At 37.5% G+C, this 18,692-nt stretch overlaps 1 long non-coding RNA gene across 1 annotated transcript in view; it reads right to left on the bottom strand.

The window, feature by feature from the left end:
* LOC144025929 (uncharacterized) overlaps window positions 1-17,182 on the bottom strand; it is a 32,170-nt gene extending 14,988 nt beyond the window's left edge. Inside the window, exons 1-2 of the long non-coding RNA XR_013284992.1 lie at window positions 17,124-17,182; window positions 16,510-16,589 (exon numbers count right to left, since the gene is read on the bottom strand). This is a non-coding gene — a long non-coding RNA (uncharacterized LOC144025929). The remainder of the gene's footprint in view (window positions 1-16,509; window positions 16,590-17,123) is intronic.
* Between the last annotated feature and the right edge of the window lie 1,510 nt (window positions 17,183-18,692).

Genomic DNA, 18,692 nt, shown 5'->3' with positions numbered 1-18,692 from the left:
TTAAGATATAAATATACTGTACAGTATAACTGTATGCAAAATACATTGATTCTTGTTTCAGTCACTAACGCACATATTTTATATTAAACGGACAATGTATTATAATTACAGATGTGAACAATTCAAATGTATCAAATTTTGCTTTTGTTTGTTTTTGAACATGTTCGATTGGTAATTGCTATGACAGCAGTAAAATGTCCTTTCAATAACATCAAATGTATTTTCAATAACATCGTGCATTGTTGCTCTCTTGTCTTTTCAAATCTGCCATCTCATTCACTAGCCTTTCTTACATAATTCTTGCCTTCACTATTAGTGTTTACTTTCCATCTCACCCTTCTTTTAAGCTCCTCTCACAATTTCCTCTGCCCCCTCTCTAGTGTGTCCTATTTGTCGAGGTCCGCTGGATTAAACTACCTCTGCAGCATCAAGGCTTCTTCTGTGTGTGCGTCAAAGGAGTGTCTTTAGCTCCAAGTGAAAGTGGGGAAAAATATCTGCAAGGCTCATGACCTTAGAATATCCTTGCATTTGAAGCAGGTACACACTTGCACACAAACACACAAATTCTCCCCCTCTATCAAACATAGTCACATCCTGTTTTCATGTATGTGCATTTACTCTTCACTCTAATTTTTTGTGTGCTGCATTTGTTTATGCCACCAGCATTTTCACTGAAATAGTCCTGGTGCGCGTGTATGCACATGTATGAGTCTGTATCTTTTTCTTTTTGTTCATGTGATATTTTTGCATGTGATTCTGAATTGTGTGTTATATTTGCGCAAATGACCAAAATGTATTTTCAACATTTGATCATAAAGATTCTACATGGCATCATCAAATTGTGATATACGGACAAAATGTGGAACAGCGGTGTCCAAACCACGGCCCGGGAGCCATTTGTGGCCCACCGACAATTTTCTAGAAGCCCTCAGCATATACTTGTATATATTAAAAATAACTTTTGACAACCCTGTTGTGTGATGGTGTTGAACAAGTCTGTAAATGTGTGGAAACTACTATTACTACTATGAATTAAGATAATTCAGTTTAAGATGGAAAAGTGCTTTTCTCCACTTTCTGGAGAAAAGTGTGTCAAGGTTAATTTGTGAATATATTACAGGATTAACTAGATTATCACTAATTAATTAATGATTAATTAAAATGCTAATATTAAAAAAAATACACAAATAATAATAATTAAAATTATCAAGTAGCATTGATGTTTACCATTTAATCCAATAATAAATGCACATATTTTGAAGTAATAATTATGTAGGCAATATAACCAGCATTACCATTGACTCTGAAAGACAAACTATCATATTTAGCGTCCTATTCCATTTGACTGAACAACTACCAATCAACAACAATCACATTTGGATCCATCAATTAATTACCATCCACCTCTCCATTTTCTACAGCTCACCCCATACAGGGTCATTGCACCTACTGCAGCTGATTTTGGGACAAGAGCAGAGAGTCTGTTGTTTCTTCGTATGTGCCCTGACATCGGGTTGCGACCGGTCTATTGTTTGTCTATATGTGCCTTGATATTGACCGTAGAGGGGGCCGATAAATCCTACGCGGCAAGTTGTGCATTTTAACTCCAAGTTTGTTGGGCTCTCTGGCCTCTACCAAACTACTGGATGATGTTTTCAATCCACGTGTGTTACATGTAGCAGATCCTGCCGATTTCCTAAATGAAAACCCCACAATAGCTATAGTTTTGGTGTCACAAACATTTCATGGTTAAGTAACATCTAGTTAGCACATTTCATTTATAAAGTCAACTCTTTGTCTGTAAATGAACCCCCACCCCCTTGAGACAATGTCTTGTCATTGGGAAACTTGTTCTGAGTCACAAGTGCTGTTCAATACATTGCAGCTCTATGAAGGCAGGATGAGGGGGAAACCACATTTGTGTTAGTGTCTACAATGGGAGGGCCTGGAAATAAAATAAGCACACATATTTTCTTGGTTCCACTCAGGCAACACTTGTCACCTCGAGCTCAGTCCCCCGCCGAGTTATAATCGTTTCGGAGTTTTCATTATTGTTAGTTTTTATAAGTATTATTTTTATTTAGTTAGTTTTAATTAGTTCTGAGAGCAGGTTTGTTAATTTTTAATAGTTTTATTTTTATCTTTCCAAAATGCTTTGCTTTAATTGAGTTTTTCTAAGTTTTAATATTCATTATTTATTTATTTTGTGTATTTCTTGTGTGCAAGATTAAAAACCATAAGTATTGAAAAACAAAAACACAAGTATTGTGTATTAAAAATTCAACAAAAATATAATTTTTAAATAACCATCCACAAATCAAATGCAGGTACTGTATAACAGTGCACACTTTGAATTGCAATAAGTGCAGTGCATGATACTGCTCCTCAATTTAGATACATCGCAACCGTAATTTATTTCCTTAATTTTCGTTAAGTAAAATAACCTTAGTCCACCTCTGTCCTTAAACAAAATAAGCACAGTGACAGGCTTGAATCTGGTGCGCGATTTCCGATTTTGAGTGTGCATGCGGACACCTTGTGTGTATCAGTGAGGACACCGCTTACCATTTTACTTTAACTGTATCTCACGCTAAATTGTGTTGAATATTTCCATAAGAGCTACAAATGTAACCGTATGCAATTATTTATTCCTATACAAAAAGTGAAGAAGGCAATATTAAGCTGTTGAAAACAAATAATTCCTCCAACTACCGGCAGATATTTCTCAATGCAGGTTAGGGTTATCCATCCACCCATGCATATTCTTAACCACTTAGTCCTCACAAGAGCCACGGGGGTGCTGGAACCTATCCCAGCTGGCTACGGGCAGTAGGCGGGGTACACCCTAAACTGGTTGCCATCTAATTGCAGGGGTAAGGCTTATTTACTTTATATGTATTTACTTCTTGTCTTACATATATCAATAGTTACAAAAGGAAATGGATACAATCATTTTTTCCCATTTAAAAAGTAAAGAAGACAACATTGCTTTTAAATAGGCTACAAGTGAAGAGTTAATACAAAAGCAATGTTCGTTCAACTTGTTTAACCAATTTGATGATGATACAGAGCGATTCCATTGCCCTTGATTTTGAAATAAATGGAATAAATGACCCCACTGTCTCACATACCGCCTTCATTACTGACCACACAGGAGTATTGGCTTAGTCTAGACAGCACTATTCAATCACTGTGAATGGCAGATACACTTGATTATTGCTGGTCTGAAGGAAAGGGCAGATGCTATCTTGATTTTGACCATGTGTGAAGTTAACGGAGAGCTGCCGATATCTCACTCAGCTTGCGCTCAGGACAGGCGAATGGATGACTTGTCTTTGTCTCTTTTTGTGCATTGTCTCGATACAGCACACGTACAACAGGTGAAATTGATTAATGATCGAATCACTTTCTGTTTCATTGTGAGTTTTCATTTCCTGCATCAATGAGTTATTCTGTCTTCCTTCACATTGACAGCCCATGTTATTATGTTACCCATTAACTTCTCTATTATTTCCAACAAGCTTGCCGCCCCCACACCCTCACACACTTTCACTGTTATTAAATGGAAATCTTTCTGCGACGATAAACCTGTCGCACTGTAAAGTAAATATATAGTGGTGCCTTGACTTTAATTCATTCCGTGACCATACTTGTATCTCCAGAGCTGCCAACTGTTACGGCTTGTCCGCATTTTGTTGCTCAATCCTACCTCGATATGGTAACCCTGTCTGTTTTGGATATTTAAAAAATAAATAACATAAAAATCATAGATTGATCCCGTTGCTTAAGCCATTCAAAAGGTTGAAAATGAGCAAAAATACCTGGTATACAATTGCGATCTACTGTGTTTGACACCGGTGCCTCTGGTGATGTAACGCTCACGCCACGCCACTGCAGTGCCAGCTAGCAGTCGGACGTCAGCCAATAGCTACTTGAAGCTAACCGCTATCGGAGGTGAGGATCAAGGGCAGCGGCACAAAATGAAGTTTCATCATCATATTATGTTCAACAATGCATGGAGAACAACAACTTTGTTTATCATAGAATAAACACGGTGACACTGCACTGCGTCATTGCTGTCATACCCAATACTAGTCAGGGGTGTGGTAATATTCGGAAATTTTGGGCTAATCCCGAATGGCCAGTGTATTCCAGGTCGAAATTGTGACGCAGCTCTGTATCTCAAAACACTTGTAGCTCAAATTATTTCTCACGACTGAATTGAAGGGAAATGCAATTAATCTACCTTTTTCACTGAATTGGAAAGTCTAACATTTCATTCGTATCAGATTTCCACCAATCTTTTGTGGGTTTCCGGGTGGGCAATATCAACACTCTTCCATTACAGAAAGCAGCCTCTTCCAGAAGAGCGGTGTCTTGTCACAGCTGAAGACATGGATGGAACCTTCAGCGACTATCATTTCACCAAATGTTTTGATATAATCCTCTGCTGATTTTAAATCTGCGCTCATTGCCTCACCATGCCTGACGATGGAGTGAATGCCGGTCCTCCTTTTAAAACTCTCAAACCAGCCTTTAAACAACTCGACCGGTACCTCGTCTATTGAAGTGCCTGGGGTCCGCCGCAGCAAATCAGTGTAAATGGCTCGTGCCTTCTCACAGATTAGACTCTATGTCACCGCATCTCCAGCGAGCTGCTTCTCTGTCTTTTCATGGACCTGTCTGCAGCTCAGAAATTATTTTAACACCCTTGGCTGGCGTTAGTCTTTATCGACTCATTCTGTTTCAGAATAGTGCATATTGCATAAGTGCTGCTCTCATACTGCTTTGCTAAATCAACTACATACACACCTCAGTCATGTTGTGAAGACCTTGTAAAGGGAATTCAGATATTAGTTTCTAAATACGTTGTTTGAAGATAACTGCTGCAAACATGCTAAGACGAAGAACATTCTAGTACTCAATCGTGGCGATACAATGTAAAACTGTTTTTCGCAAGTTCAGTTGTCTTGATTTTTTTGTGCCATATTATATTTTATATTTTATATATATATATATATATATATATAAATTAAAACTTAAAAGTAAATCATTTATTAACAAAATTTAGACAAATGTATCGTTGCATTATGCACAGATACGCAGGTCCTTACTGTCACAGCCATGCCTGCTCATCCGCACTTCATGTCAAAGGCTTGAGAAGATTAAATAGGCCTTCACTTTGCAGCTTCAATCTGTCTCCACATATATATATATACATATATATATATATATATATATATATATATATATATACATATACATATATATATATACATATATATATATATATATATATGTATATATATATATATATATATATATATATATATATATGGCGATATATATATATATATATATATATATATATATATATGGCGGAGGAGTGGTTAGCACGTCTGCCTCCCAGTACTGAGGACGCAAGATCGAGTCCAGGCTCCGGCCTTACTGGGTGGAGGTTTTGCATCTTCTCCCCGTGCCTGCATGGGTCTTCTCCGAGTACTCCGGTCTCCTCCCACATTCCAAAGATATGCGTGGCAGGTTAATTGGGCGGTCCTAAGGTGTGCTTGTGTGTGGATGGTTGTTTGTTTCCGTGTGCACTGCAATTGGCTGGCAACCAGTTCAGGGTGTGGCCCGCCTACTGCCTGAAGCCGGCTGGGATAGGCTCCAGCACCACCACGACTCTAGTGAGGAAAAGCGGTTAAAAAAAATGGATGGATTATATTAGGGGTGTTAAAAATAATCGATTCGGCGATATATCGCGATACTACATCGCGCGATTCTCGAATCGATTCAATAATCGTCAGAATCGATTTTTTTTTTTTTTTTTTTTTTTTTTTTTTTTTTTTTTTTTTTTTTTTTTTTTTAGGATTCACACCTTGAGCATGGAAGAATGTTATATGAACGGCACATTAAGCCTTAATATTTTTATTTTAATGCTGTTCAAATGTGAAACAGATTGCAAACTGTTTGTGTACAGTGGCTCACGGTTATAAGCCTCAAGTTTTAGATAAATATATTCATACAAATCTTACAGTGTACATGTACAAATTTACTGATAGTATTTTCTAAATTTGAATGGAAAAAAATCGCAACAATCGACTTATAAATTCGTATCGGGATTAATCGGTATCGAATCGTGACCATTCGTATCGGGATTAATCGGTATCGAATCGAATCGTGACCTGTGAATCGTGATACGAATCGAATCGTCAGGTACTAGGCAATTCACACCCCTAGATTATATATATATACACATATATATATATATATATATATATATATATATATATATATATATATATATATATATATATATATATATATATTTTATAATATTGCAGATTTCTTTGTTAGAAATGTGTTTATGTATTTATTTTGCTTCAAACGCTGGATTATGTGGAAGTAGGTTGGATCCCTCCTAATGTAAAATCTATGTTCCTACATACAATAGAGGGCTGTAATTATGTGCTTGTTTCATACATTAATGCAATCTAACATAATGATCCCACAATCTAATCTACAAAAAGATTGTTTTGTCTTTGAAACTCCATGCATCTAAAACTGCTTGATGGAAACGTTTAAAAGAATCAAACTCAGTTAACTAAATATTCTTCTTAATTCGTTTCATGCCTTAATAGCCAAGGGCAACAGCAGCAAAGTTTGTGATCAAGTTGAATCATGTTATGCTTAAAATGGCTTCCTTGAAACAATCTAATAAAAGCTCAGCTTTTTTTTACGACTTGAGACAAAATTAAATTCATTGTGTTTGTAAAAGACTTCAGTTGTATTTACTATTTACCATTGGTAATGTTATGCACTCAAATAGATATTCTACAGCCTTGCCCTAGCAAACCCACCCCCAATTTACGACTGTCTCTTCTTCTTATGACATTAGATTTTAACTATTTTATGAGTCTATTCTGATTTATGTACAAAAAAAGTATCTTTAAACTATGCAAACACTGTAGTGAAGTCATGGGCGAGGCGAATGTAGGATCAAAGTTTTAGGGGTGCTGACAGTTTTGGCGGGTGTTTGGAGTTCGCAGTCGGTATTACATTAGCACACATTAGCATGCCAAAAGTCTGTTTCTCTCATTGTGATTCAAAAAAGGACAACAGCGCTTTCTGACCAACTGTAACTTTTCCTAGCTAGAAAAAATGTCAGTCAACTTCTACACACAAGATAAACAGTGACCTATTGTTAAATGCAGCAGAAACGATGCCTAGTAATGATAATAATATGTTATTAAGTGGTAGAAGTGAATCCATTTGACACATATACAAATAAGGTCAGGTTACTCACTCAAATTACTCAATATGACTCAGTGAGCAGATTTGAGACGGACGGGTCCACTGAATCAAACACTGTACTGTACTTCTGTTGGCAACATGTTTCTACCATGTACTGAATTACTTTAACACTTCTCCAGGTTGATATAAGGAACAAAGCAAATAAAATCTTAAGACCTTTCAAATGCTGTGCTAGGATATACTTTAGTGATGCTTGAGGACTCCCAAAATTGGGCTAGACATTACAAATATCTTAATTTAACAGCCCTTCAAAGTCATACGCAAATATAAATCAAGTGATTTTAACAAATAAGAGAGCTATGCGTTGGCTGTGCAAACTAGTTCACTGAACGCAGGTGGTCGATATCCGAGCACCCACCATATATGCTTGTGCCACACTCTCCAACTCTTGGTGCCACAGTCCCCAATATGATTTACACTTTACCCATCTGTTCATTTATTGTCAACACCTCCCCTGTCTATGTCTCATCGATCACAGTTTGTGAACCTCTGCTCGCCTTCCTCTCAGCAGACAGTTCAGTCAAGTTGTCGCAATTCTCTTTGCTGCTGAAACAGTCCTCTGATGTGATTCTCCATCTGCTTGTTGTTAAAATCACTTTTTCCCATTTGTAGATCGTCTGTCATCTACGCTGCCACCGCCTTTGAACCGATGATTTCTCTCTGAATGTTAAAACTTAACTCAACTTAGTTATCGCCAGTTTGGTTTATGTCTGAGGGCATATTACTTTACTTGCTTACAGTTTTATATATCAAGATTCCATATCAGTAGAAAGAGGATATATTTCAGAGAACACCTAAATAAAATGAATGTGTTAGCGTAGGGATTTGAAAAACGGTTTTGCAATTGAGAGGCCAGTTTGTTTGAGAAGCTGCTAACATACTCTAATTGCAAAGCAAGCAGTCACTGGAACATCATGCAAAAGTGTAAATAGCCGTTATGGCTGATAGGGCTTTTATCACGATACCATTATTTATTCTCATACTTGTCATTTTGTGAGCTTTCCAAGGTGAAGAACGTGTTTAGCTAAAAGCATCAAATTATCTAAATCACCCTTCTTGCTTTTACATTATAGAGCAGTAGACCTCTATCTTTATCGCTCCATAAATATTTATATCTTCCACCACTGTTGGTAAATCTTTAGGTTCGTAATATTCCCGCGAAAGGCGCTTGTTCTCAAGAAGGCACCGTTCATATCAACCAGTGATGGATATGCCCTGACATGCGGGAAGCTTAATGATTTAAAGTTGTTGCGTATGAATAATGACTACCTCAAAAAAACCTCGACATTCTGCCCTCCTCCGTATTCTGATATAATGGATAATGATACTGACATGCTGCTAGATGTCTGCTCACTTGCATTCAAGCTTGCAGTAAGGCTGCTGTTGTACACAAATAAATGATAGATACTGCTGTTCTCTGATTCGCAACATTCCCTAAGGCATTTATGTTTTTGATGGAAATGCTGCCCTGACAGCACTTTATTTGTTGCTACTTAATAAAGATTTATAGTCATGCATGGCTGCCGGGGTCCGTCTCTTTTTTCAAATGTATTCATTTACCATCTAAATAGATACAGTGAGGTGGGCTGTTATTTTAGAACCACTGGGGGTTCTAAAACGAATGTCTTGGTGGCAATACATGGTGACTCAATTTCAATGGCTTGTACCAAGCCAGCAGGAAAAATAAAGTTCTATTTACGGTTCCTCCAAAAACACATCTCATCATACGGTATTCGTATATAATATTCCGATTCATGTGACTCCCTCCTAAGATGTGCTAAGGTCTCATGTCATTTCAAGAATGAAGGTTGTTCAACCTCTGCATGTACAATATTGTGTCTGGAGGGAAAACATGTTGAACAAGTTAAAGCATTATCAGCACAGACCTGTAAGGTCCATGTCTTCAGGTCACAGGAGGAAAGGGCAGAGGATTACAAACGTTATAGATTTTCTTCAGCTGTCACCTCACTCAGTGTCAGCTGGGGAAGTTTCAGGCTACCCGTGACCCTGTACAGGTCAAACATCACAGATGAATTGGGTACATCCTCTAGGGAGCAAGGCTATTTCTATTGACAGATGGTTATAGGATAACCACAGGGGTTCGTTCAAGAACAACAGTTCACTCCTGTAATTTTTTTTAGGGCTCTTATATAAATCCTACTGTCGTCCTTCAGGGTCATCAAGATTATCCTTCTCAATGACTTTATATGAACATTATGTCAGATTACATATATAAGTCTTAGCTTTTTTTTTTTTTTTTTGCAGATTCTGACCCATAGCTACCAAGAAAAATTGGCTGTAGAACCATTCGCAAAACAGCCCTGTGAAATACATCATTTACATGCCAAATGGGGGGGTGGGGGGGGGATTGTCGGGGGGACAGAACCAAAGCAAACGTGTCGTGCAAGTGTCCTATTAGAGTGGGTATGCGAGTTAGAACAGATGACTGGATTTGAGATGTTCATGTTTTGAAGGAATCTGTTTGTATATAGAGCTAAGAGCTTACCGTATGTAAAAGATACATGAAAATTGTACACCCATTGACTACGGCAGTGATATACATATATACATATATATATATATATATATATATATATATATATATATATATATGTATACCTATATATTGCTTGAAAAACGAAATCATATTCTAGTCACAGTCTAATGTGTCAGCATTGTTTACAGTTATTACGATTTAATATATATATATATATATATATATATATATATATATATATATATATATATATATATATATATATACATATATATATATATATTTTATTTTTATTTTTTTAAGAACGTCATCCTGGAAAACAGGGGAAACACTTAAATACTTCCTGGCAGGATGTGTGTTTTAACTTGCACATTTACATGTTTCCAGCCAAATACACACATCTCGAGTGCCACATGGTGGTTCTACCCCTTAAGGGAAATGTTCACAACAAGGAGGATTTTCCATTTCCATAGACCATGTTTTTTCCATTCCTCTTTCAACATACTCATAAATTCACACAGAGACGGTTGTGACACTTTAAAACACGTTTTAGTACTCACCTGAAGCAAGCCTGGCATGTTCACGTGGTGTTACAACACACACTAAACATATTGTCAGCGCAAAAGCAAGCACGTAATGCTCATTCAAACAGGAGCCAATTTGCATACTTCTAAACTGCACACAAACTCTACCTAACACAGCATGCCTTATGTATTAAACATGATTTTCCAGCCACCAGAAGCAAATCTCTGAGGACACTTTCTGAAAATTCCCTTCTTTGTAATGTTTGTTTGGAGAAAACAAGACACGGCTTCATTTCTCATGATATATGAAATGAAGACCACCGTTATAACGCAGAGTTCAAACAGCACCAAATGCCTCTGAAGGTCTAAACACTTACAGAATTGATTTGAAGTGTTCAGTATATGTGATATGTTGGGGAAAAAAACGATATTAAACGTGAAACAAATATCCGCATCAAAACTGCATACAGTATTTGTAAGGCAGCATAAGAGGCTCTGAACATTGCTGTTGATGCAATACAGTGACAATACATTACAATCCAAACACATGCTCACAGAAATCTCCCGTTGTCTGCCAAAGTAGCACATAAGCATAGCCACCCTCGGGCCAGCGGGGTAACAGGATGCTTCATGAGCATTTTTCCTCTCAGCTCCTTCCTGAATGAGAAAGTGCCAGGAGAGAGTTTGCAGCTCTTCATGATGATGACGATGATGATTGCACATATCATACACGATAATAACCATGGGGAAGTCACAGTAGATCCATTATGACCATCCTAGAGGAACTATGAGGCCAAACAAAGGCATGCATTTTGTTTTCAATGTGAGCATCTGTAATAATTGACAAATCGTATTTTGAAATAATTTGCCAAAACATAAATAATTCAATTACAATTTTTATTTTATTTATTTCCATTTTATATATTTAAATCCTGATAAGGTTCTCAGTGTATAAACAGGCGCATCTTAATTTCCGTACGGGTGCAAGTCTAGTTTAGTGTGTTTGTGAATTTGTGGGCCTGTCTCTCTGCAGAATTTAAATGGATTTATGAAGGCGAGCCTCTTCGATTGGCCAGGAGTCGGCTGCATTCCCTCCCACACTGGCGTAGAATGCACTCTTCTATCTGCGTTAGTCTAGAAAACGCCACCAAACGTTAGACTGTGCTTTGTGCTAGACTTGAGCAGCACATGAAAATAGGGACCAAAAGATCAATTAAAAAATTATAAAAACTTGGGAAAAAAATGAAATATAGCCTCAAAAACACGTACTGAAATAGCATCTTGACACCTTTTAAAATAGCCCTCATCATATCATTGAAAGTAGCTGAGGGTTTGCCACGAAACTATTCTACTATCTGATGAATTGGTGTCCCTGAGGCAAATTCCAGGTGTGTAGCTTGAGACTCCCTCCAGATATGCAAAATGGGCTTCACTTTTCAATTTCACATCACAGCAAGAGGATGTTAGCTCAAATAGATGATATTCATCTATGTGCTGCTGATATGTTTTTTTTAAACCATTATTTTGTGCAAAAGCATCTAAATCAGAGTTTAGGTTACAAGGGACCCGACAGGTGCCTGAGCTCCCACGAAGACAATACTTTCATCCATCTATGGAGCACTTCGTCAAATTGACTGGAAGCCAAATTTAAGACTTTTAAGATCCACTTCAGGGCCGCTTTAACTCTTTCACTGTCAGTCAGTTAAAATAGATTTTTAACGTATATAGTCATCAATGGCAATGAATGAGTTAATCAAATTTAAGCTTTTGTGTTAACCAAAAGTGGGCGTTTCATCAAATATAATAGTGGGCCTGTCTGTGTTGACATGGGTGATAATCAGTTTCAAATAATGGGCAAAATGCAGTTTTGAGATGGTGGGTAATTGATCTTTTAAGGTCTTGGCATTTCAGAGTCTGGGAACACTTTTGAAAATGCCTCTGACTCCTTTTTGTCTGTTATTTTGTTACACATGCACGTTATTTCTGCCTGAAGATGAATCTTGCGATGCTTGGCCGAATTATTTTCCTCCTGTTAGAAACAAAACTTAAAAAGAAGGAATTGGACTGCCCTTGAGACAAAACAAGGGTAACAACACAACACTACATCATGAATAAGTCATGCAAGCAATGTAGCAGTATTGGCTAGGAAGAGCTTGTTCACGATTCAATATCAATTTTTTATTTTTTTTTTAAACCCAGCCCTAGTATATAATGTACTATATATGTGTGAGTGTATGCACGGGTATTTGGGGTAATGCTTCGTGTAAACTGTTTACCAATATCCGAGAAAAGCAACATTCATGGCACCTTTGAGGATTTAGATCATGGGGTGTGAAACGTCTTATCTTGGAACATTTTTAATGGGTGGCTGACATTGTTCTCCGTTTTCTTCTCGGCGCAGTGGTTCAGAGCAAGTCAGTCAGTGGGTAACATGCGGCTAAGGGAAATCTTCAAAATAATCCCGCTGTGGCGATGGGACACGCGGTTTTCTCTGTGAGCCGCTGCCATGCTCAGCGCGCCCCGACAGAAACACCTGCCTGACTGATTCTGCCTCAGGGCCTTTTAATTATGCTCACAGCTATTGTATCATTGTCTGTTTGTGCAAGTGTGTACGTGCATGTGTGTTCTTGTTGGGAGATTGATGGAGCATAGGGGGATTGAGAATCACTGTTGGATTTCAAATTGTCCCTGTTGTCTCTTCTTGCCTCTCACACTTCACAAGTGAATAGTCAGTAATTAGAATGCCCACACTTTGGAGCATCTTCTATTTTTATCCTCTTTCCAGCCTTGAGGTACCAATTCCCCTTCTTTGTATTAAACTTTTTAATACATTGTGTAAAAGGAAAAATAAGGAATGGCGGTTTTCTTATGTGCTGCAGGGCTCTCTGAACAGATGTGAAATCTAATTTAACATGGAAGCACCTATAGGAAGAACAAATTGACAAGAGTAAATTTTATTTGTTGTCCTTAAAATGAAGCGGGGGGAAAAAATGCTGCTCTTAGTTTGATGTTTTTTTTTTGTGTTCCTTGTTTTAACCTCATAAGTTCCTTGCTCTACTCCTTCATCCTTTAGTCTCGCTTTGTTTGTATATGCTAGCACTTTGTTGATGAGGTTTTTCTTTTGTACTTTTGTACTTTGTATGAACTGGAATTATTTCCCCTACTCATCAATAGAACTTTGTTTATATTTCAAAAATAATTGTCCCTACTTGTTAGTAGCACTTTATGTTTTCCAGTTCTTCACTGGAATAAAGACTTTGGGCCCTATTTTCGTACATACACCTGTGCGCACGGTGTAAAAATTGTGCCATGGCCAGTCTAGTTTAGCATGTGTGAGAATTTAGTAGATGCACTTGATGATTTTAGATTTGCAATGACTTTAATGGGAATGAGGGGAGCCGCTTCGATTGGCTGGTAGTCGGCTGAGTCCCATCCCACAACGACGCAAAAACCTACCAAAACAAAACAAAAACAAAAAACACAAAGAGAGAAAACTCCACCAATTCACACAGTAGACTTGCGCTTGGCCCAAAAATAGGGCCCTTTGAGTTACTTCTATGCTCATTGAGGTCTACCCGGTCACGTTATCGTTGCAAACCCTTCATCCATCCATCCATTTTCGTAACCGCTTATTCCCCACAAGGGTCACGGGGTGCTGGAGCCTATCCCAGCCGGCTTCGGGCAGTAGGCGGGGTCCACCCTTGACTGATTGCCAGCCAATTGCAGCATTGCAAACCCCATAATTTTAAAGGTAGAATTAAAATATCTTTCAACATGACAAGGTCCATCTCTATTACTGGTATTGTTCTTCCATCTTCTCCATGTCCTAACCCTCCTGCCCTCAATATTCCATTTTTTTTTTTTTTTTTTGCTTTTTCTCATTAGTGAGCTGCAGTGTTCTGCTTGTTGCAAGAGCCGTGTAATTTATCAACACATGGGAAATTACTGACCATTGTTGTTTAGGAATGAACAGGGGTGGCGGTGTAAAATAGGTTTAAGCATGTAAATGAATCATCAAGCCAAGCCTTCTAAATCTTCCTTTCCCTGGATTTCGATTTCCTTTTGTGTCTCGGTGTGTTGCTCTGGTTGTGTGTCTCGCTTGCTAATGTTGAGTTGCTTTTCAAATCTGATGTCTGCAAGGAATGGAACAGGGGAAGACTTAAACAGGAACGCAGCAGCTTTGACCTTCATAGTCATTTCTATTGTTGGTTGTCATGTTGGAAATATAGGATATAAAGATTGCCATAATTCTATTGTGACCTCAACTGCAGAGTAGAAAAAAAATAAATGGCTTGCATCCTCATTGTATATGTGTAATCATCTCTATATGTCTAATCTGTCCAGATTGAATTTTATATTGTCTTCTGTTAAATTAAACCTCCAGCAAAGTGCCTTATCCATTTGCTGACATTCTGCAACTTTTACAACTTTACTGAGAAAATAGAGTCATACCTAGGCTGTCAACAAAACCCGGTCATAAAATTGTTTATTCCACTTCTTATAAATTGCTATGCTGCTCATGCTTATGATGGTGACAGTTTGACCCTGGAATTAATTATTTCAATTTAATTTGGACTGTAATTGATCTTAATGACAGAAAAAATATGAAACGGCACAGAATTACAGACTGGCTGGTGCTGTTTTTGATTGACGTGTTCACTTTATTTGGCAAGCCAACATAGACTGACCCTTTATTATCATGCATTTATTATTGTTACTGTCTGTTTTCATCCATATTGCAAATGTAGCATGGAAAGAAATGACTAAGGGGTTGCATAGATTATTACAGTATATGTTATTCTTTGAATACATTGTTTTTTTGAGGATTTATTCCACCGTTTCATTGAAATTGATCACAGCCTTAGCAGAGTCAAAGCCAGAATTAAACATGCTTCATTTATATTTATTTCATTCTGCCTTTTGTGTCACTGCCTCCAGGGTCTATTTACAATTCAATGTAAAATTAAAATGTGCCCGAACAATATAATATGTATGCTGTATGCTGCAAGAGATGCTGAAATGGAGAAACATCAGTTGCATTAGGAGAACACTAAAATAGTCTCTTTTCAGAGGGATCATCATTTTTTTTTTTTTCTATTTTGTCACACTTTCATATTTGTTGAATATCGTTTGGACTTTCTAAACCATGGTAAAAGGGAGGATGAAGCAGTATGAATGTTTCAGTCTCCATTTGAAGGATGTGGAAGAAACACTGAGGAAAAAATGTAAAATGCATTTCTAAACATGCACAGAAAAAAAAATCCCCCTCCCCAGTTCTATTCTGAACATCAAAATCTGCCCCAGGAGTGGGGCTGCCCAATGTGGTCTGCAGGTCTTTATGTCTGTGATAAGTAGTTCCAAGCTGGGATCATGAGTGAAGAGCATGTTGAAACAATATGTTAGCCGTCTCTTTCTCGACATCACGTCTATCCTTTGTCTCTATCCATAACCCCACCCCCCACCCCCCGCCTCTCACTCACTTCCAATAGCTCCTACCGACGATCTTTATCAGAGGAGACAGATTGAAGCTGCAAAGTGAAGGCCTATTTAATCTTCTCAAGCCTTTGACATGAAGTGCGGATGAGCAGGCATGGCTGTGACAGTAAGGACCTGCGTATCTGTGCATAATACAACGATACATTTGTCTAAATTTTGTTAATAAATGATTTACTTTTAAGTTGTAATTATATATATATATATATATATATATATATATATATATATATATATATATATATATATATATATATATATATATATATATATACATATATATATTAGAGGCCAAGTTACTCCACTAATGTGGTTTTACTCAGACAACAGAGTGCACTGCCACAGTGAGTTCAGTACACTAGTAGAGACTCTAAATTACTTGAGTGTGAACTTGAGTTGCTGTCTCTTTCCATTAGGATTTTTCCACTCTTCGATTTGGAGTAGCTGCATTATGCAATGATTTTTGTTTCAATTGACCATTTAAACATGCCCTAATGTGCTTTACCAGAATGGGGCCACACTTGTGTTTGCCCAAGGCAGAGTTCAGAGATGTGTCTACTGTATGTCATTTCATTAGAAGGTTATCACATAAACTCTGTAATATGAGGTTATTTTGTCCAGAAATTTGCTGTCATAATTTTCCTACAAAAGCAACGTCAACATTTTTTGTTTCTTTCTCACCTTTTGTAGAGCTCGTTGGGTTTTTCAAACAAAGACGCGAATGGTTGTTGATAATCTTGAATCGTTCGGCACCATGAAAACTAGAGATTAAACAAAAAAAAAAAGTACAATATTTCCATTGTAGTTTCAAAAATAAACCACCACACAATCATGTTTAGTTTGTTTACGTAACCAAATACATAGAGTATGCATGAATACAAGGGTTAATGAAGAAATATACAACAAAAATGTCTGACAATATTCTGACAAGTCACCAGTGTCGCAATTTTTTCTTCAAATGAAACTATGAATTAATACACTGCTAATATCCATACAACAAAAATATTTCTTCATTCTAATAACATGGAGTTTTTCTCATAAACAAAAAGAAAGACATTCTCTATTTTAAACATATTATCTAAATAATAACAACAGACTTCACATTTCCCTAGCTCATTCCACTGGTTAAAGAGTTCCATTGTGAGGTTTGCTTGCCTTCACTTAGCATACACATCTCAGTTCGGAGCTACGTACAATACAAAAATAATTAGGTGAATCACACTGTCAAATCTATTCAATTAGAGGATAAATAATGAATATTATGTATATTTAGTGGGCTTTTATAAAGTTTTTACCGTTTCTCTGGCGACACACGGGAACACTACCCGAAGAGACGAAAACCCGGAAGTCAAACATTACAGATTCAGAACAGACGAAGAAGACGATAAAGTGCGCACATTTCAACAAACGCCGAAGCGCCACCAGGTGGCACTGCAGGACAACAACATCTTGTCCACGCCAAATATATCAATACTGGAGAAAATAAAATGCACTTTAACGGGCATTGACATTTGACATATTTCTTCCCCACTTCAGTACATATTCACACAATAAATAAGTGTTGCTAACATGTCAAACTTAATACTAATTCTAAACATGTCTGTTCAGTCAGCAGTACTGTTACACCGTAGCGGTTTTCAATCGATGTAGGAACAAATCAAAACCAACTACAGTTTATTCAATTTGTTTAACAGGGTGCACATCGAGCCAAATTTGATAACTTACATAGTAAGTTTGTGCTGTTTTTGATAAATATGCCACAGTCAATTTAGGGAGGGAATGAACCTTCATGTCTAGTTTAACAAAGGGGGAAAAAAAATGTATAATTTGCAGATTGTTGCCTCATAGTTACAGGCGGATATAAAGCTAAGGGGGTGGGGGAACAAATAGAGTTTGCCCTTGTGTTTGAATGAAGGGGTGAGAAATGAAAATATATTGCTGCCGCAAGCGGTGACTAGCTAGTGGGAGGGAAATTAAAATGACTGCAGGTAAACAGTGTGCTTCTGACTGTGACTGTGATGTGTGTATTTTTGTGTGTGTTGGCTGATAGGTGTGGGTGTGTGCTCACCCCCTCACTCACTGGTTACTCAGCCCCTCCAGATTAAAAAAGTAATTAGTATTTTGGGTACCAGAACAGTTATTTCACGACAAGAACACACATTCCAGCATAAATCTTTCCAGCTTAGTAAAACATTATCAGGATTGAGGATTAATTGAAGCAGGGCTAAAAATACGGGCATAAGAAAATGTGCTATATATTTTTTTTTCTGTGTTCTTTGTTCCTTGCTAATCGTATTTTGCTATGGTGTGTTCATTTGACTGAAAGACAACTAGAGTGCACAAAAAGGTAGGGCTAAGCAGCGCTGCGGCAGTAACGCTTTCTGCGTGGGTGGCACATAAGAGAGCCGCAACATGGCACCAGTCACGCACTGGCAACGGGGACATCTGATAATAGGCAATCAGATGCTGTTAGCACTTTGAACCGCAACAGCCTCTTTAAGATCTTAGTACTCAGTTCAGACACCTTGCACTAAATATACAACTTTAAATGGAAGTAAATACAACCAGCAATTATTGTTATGTTAGCTATACTGTAAAATCCTGAGTTCAACACACGCCATGTATAATTTGACCCCCCCAAAAAACATCCTTAAAGGAGAAGTCAACCTTAAACTTTGACAATAATGTTATACATGACCTCACTAGTCTAAACATGACATTGTGATTAACATTACATTTGTGGAATATGAGTTATTAAAAAGCAAAATCCATTGACTCAAGATGACATCACAGTTACACAGCTCAGGCAACGACCAATCACAGCTCACCTGTTTTCTGAAGTTGAGCTGCGATTGGTCGTTACC

Source organism: Festucalex cinctus, chromosome 9, assembly GCF_051991245.1.
Source record: "Festucalex cinctus isolate MCC-2025b chromosome 9, RoL_Fcin_1.0, whole genome shotgun sequence".
Classification (NCBI taxonomy): domain Eukaryota; kingdom Metazoa; phylum Chordata; class Actinopteri; order Syngnathiformes; family Syngnathidae; genus Festucalex; species Festucalex cinctus.
This window is presented reverse-complemented; position numbering and strand designations above follow the sequence as displayed.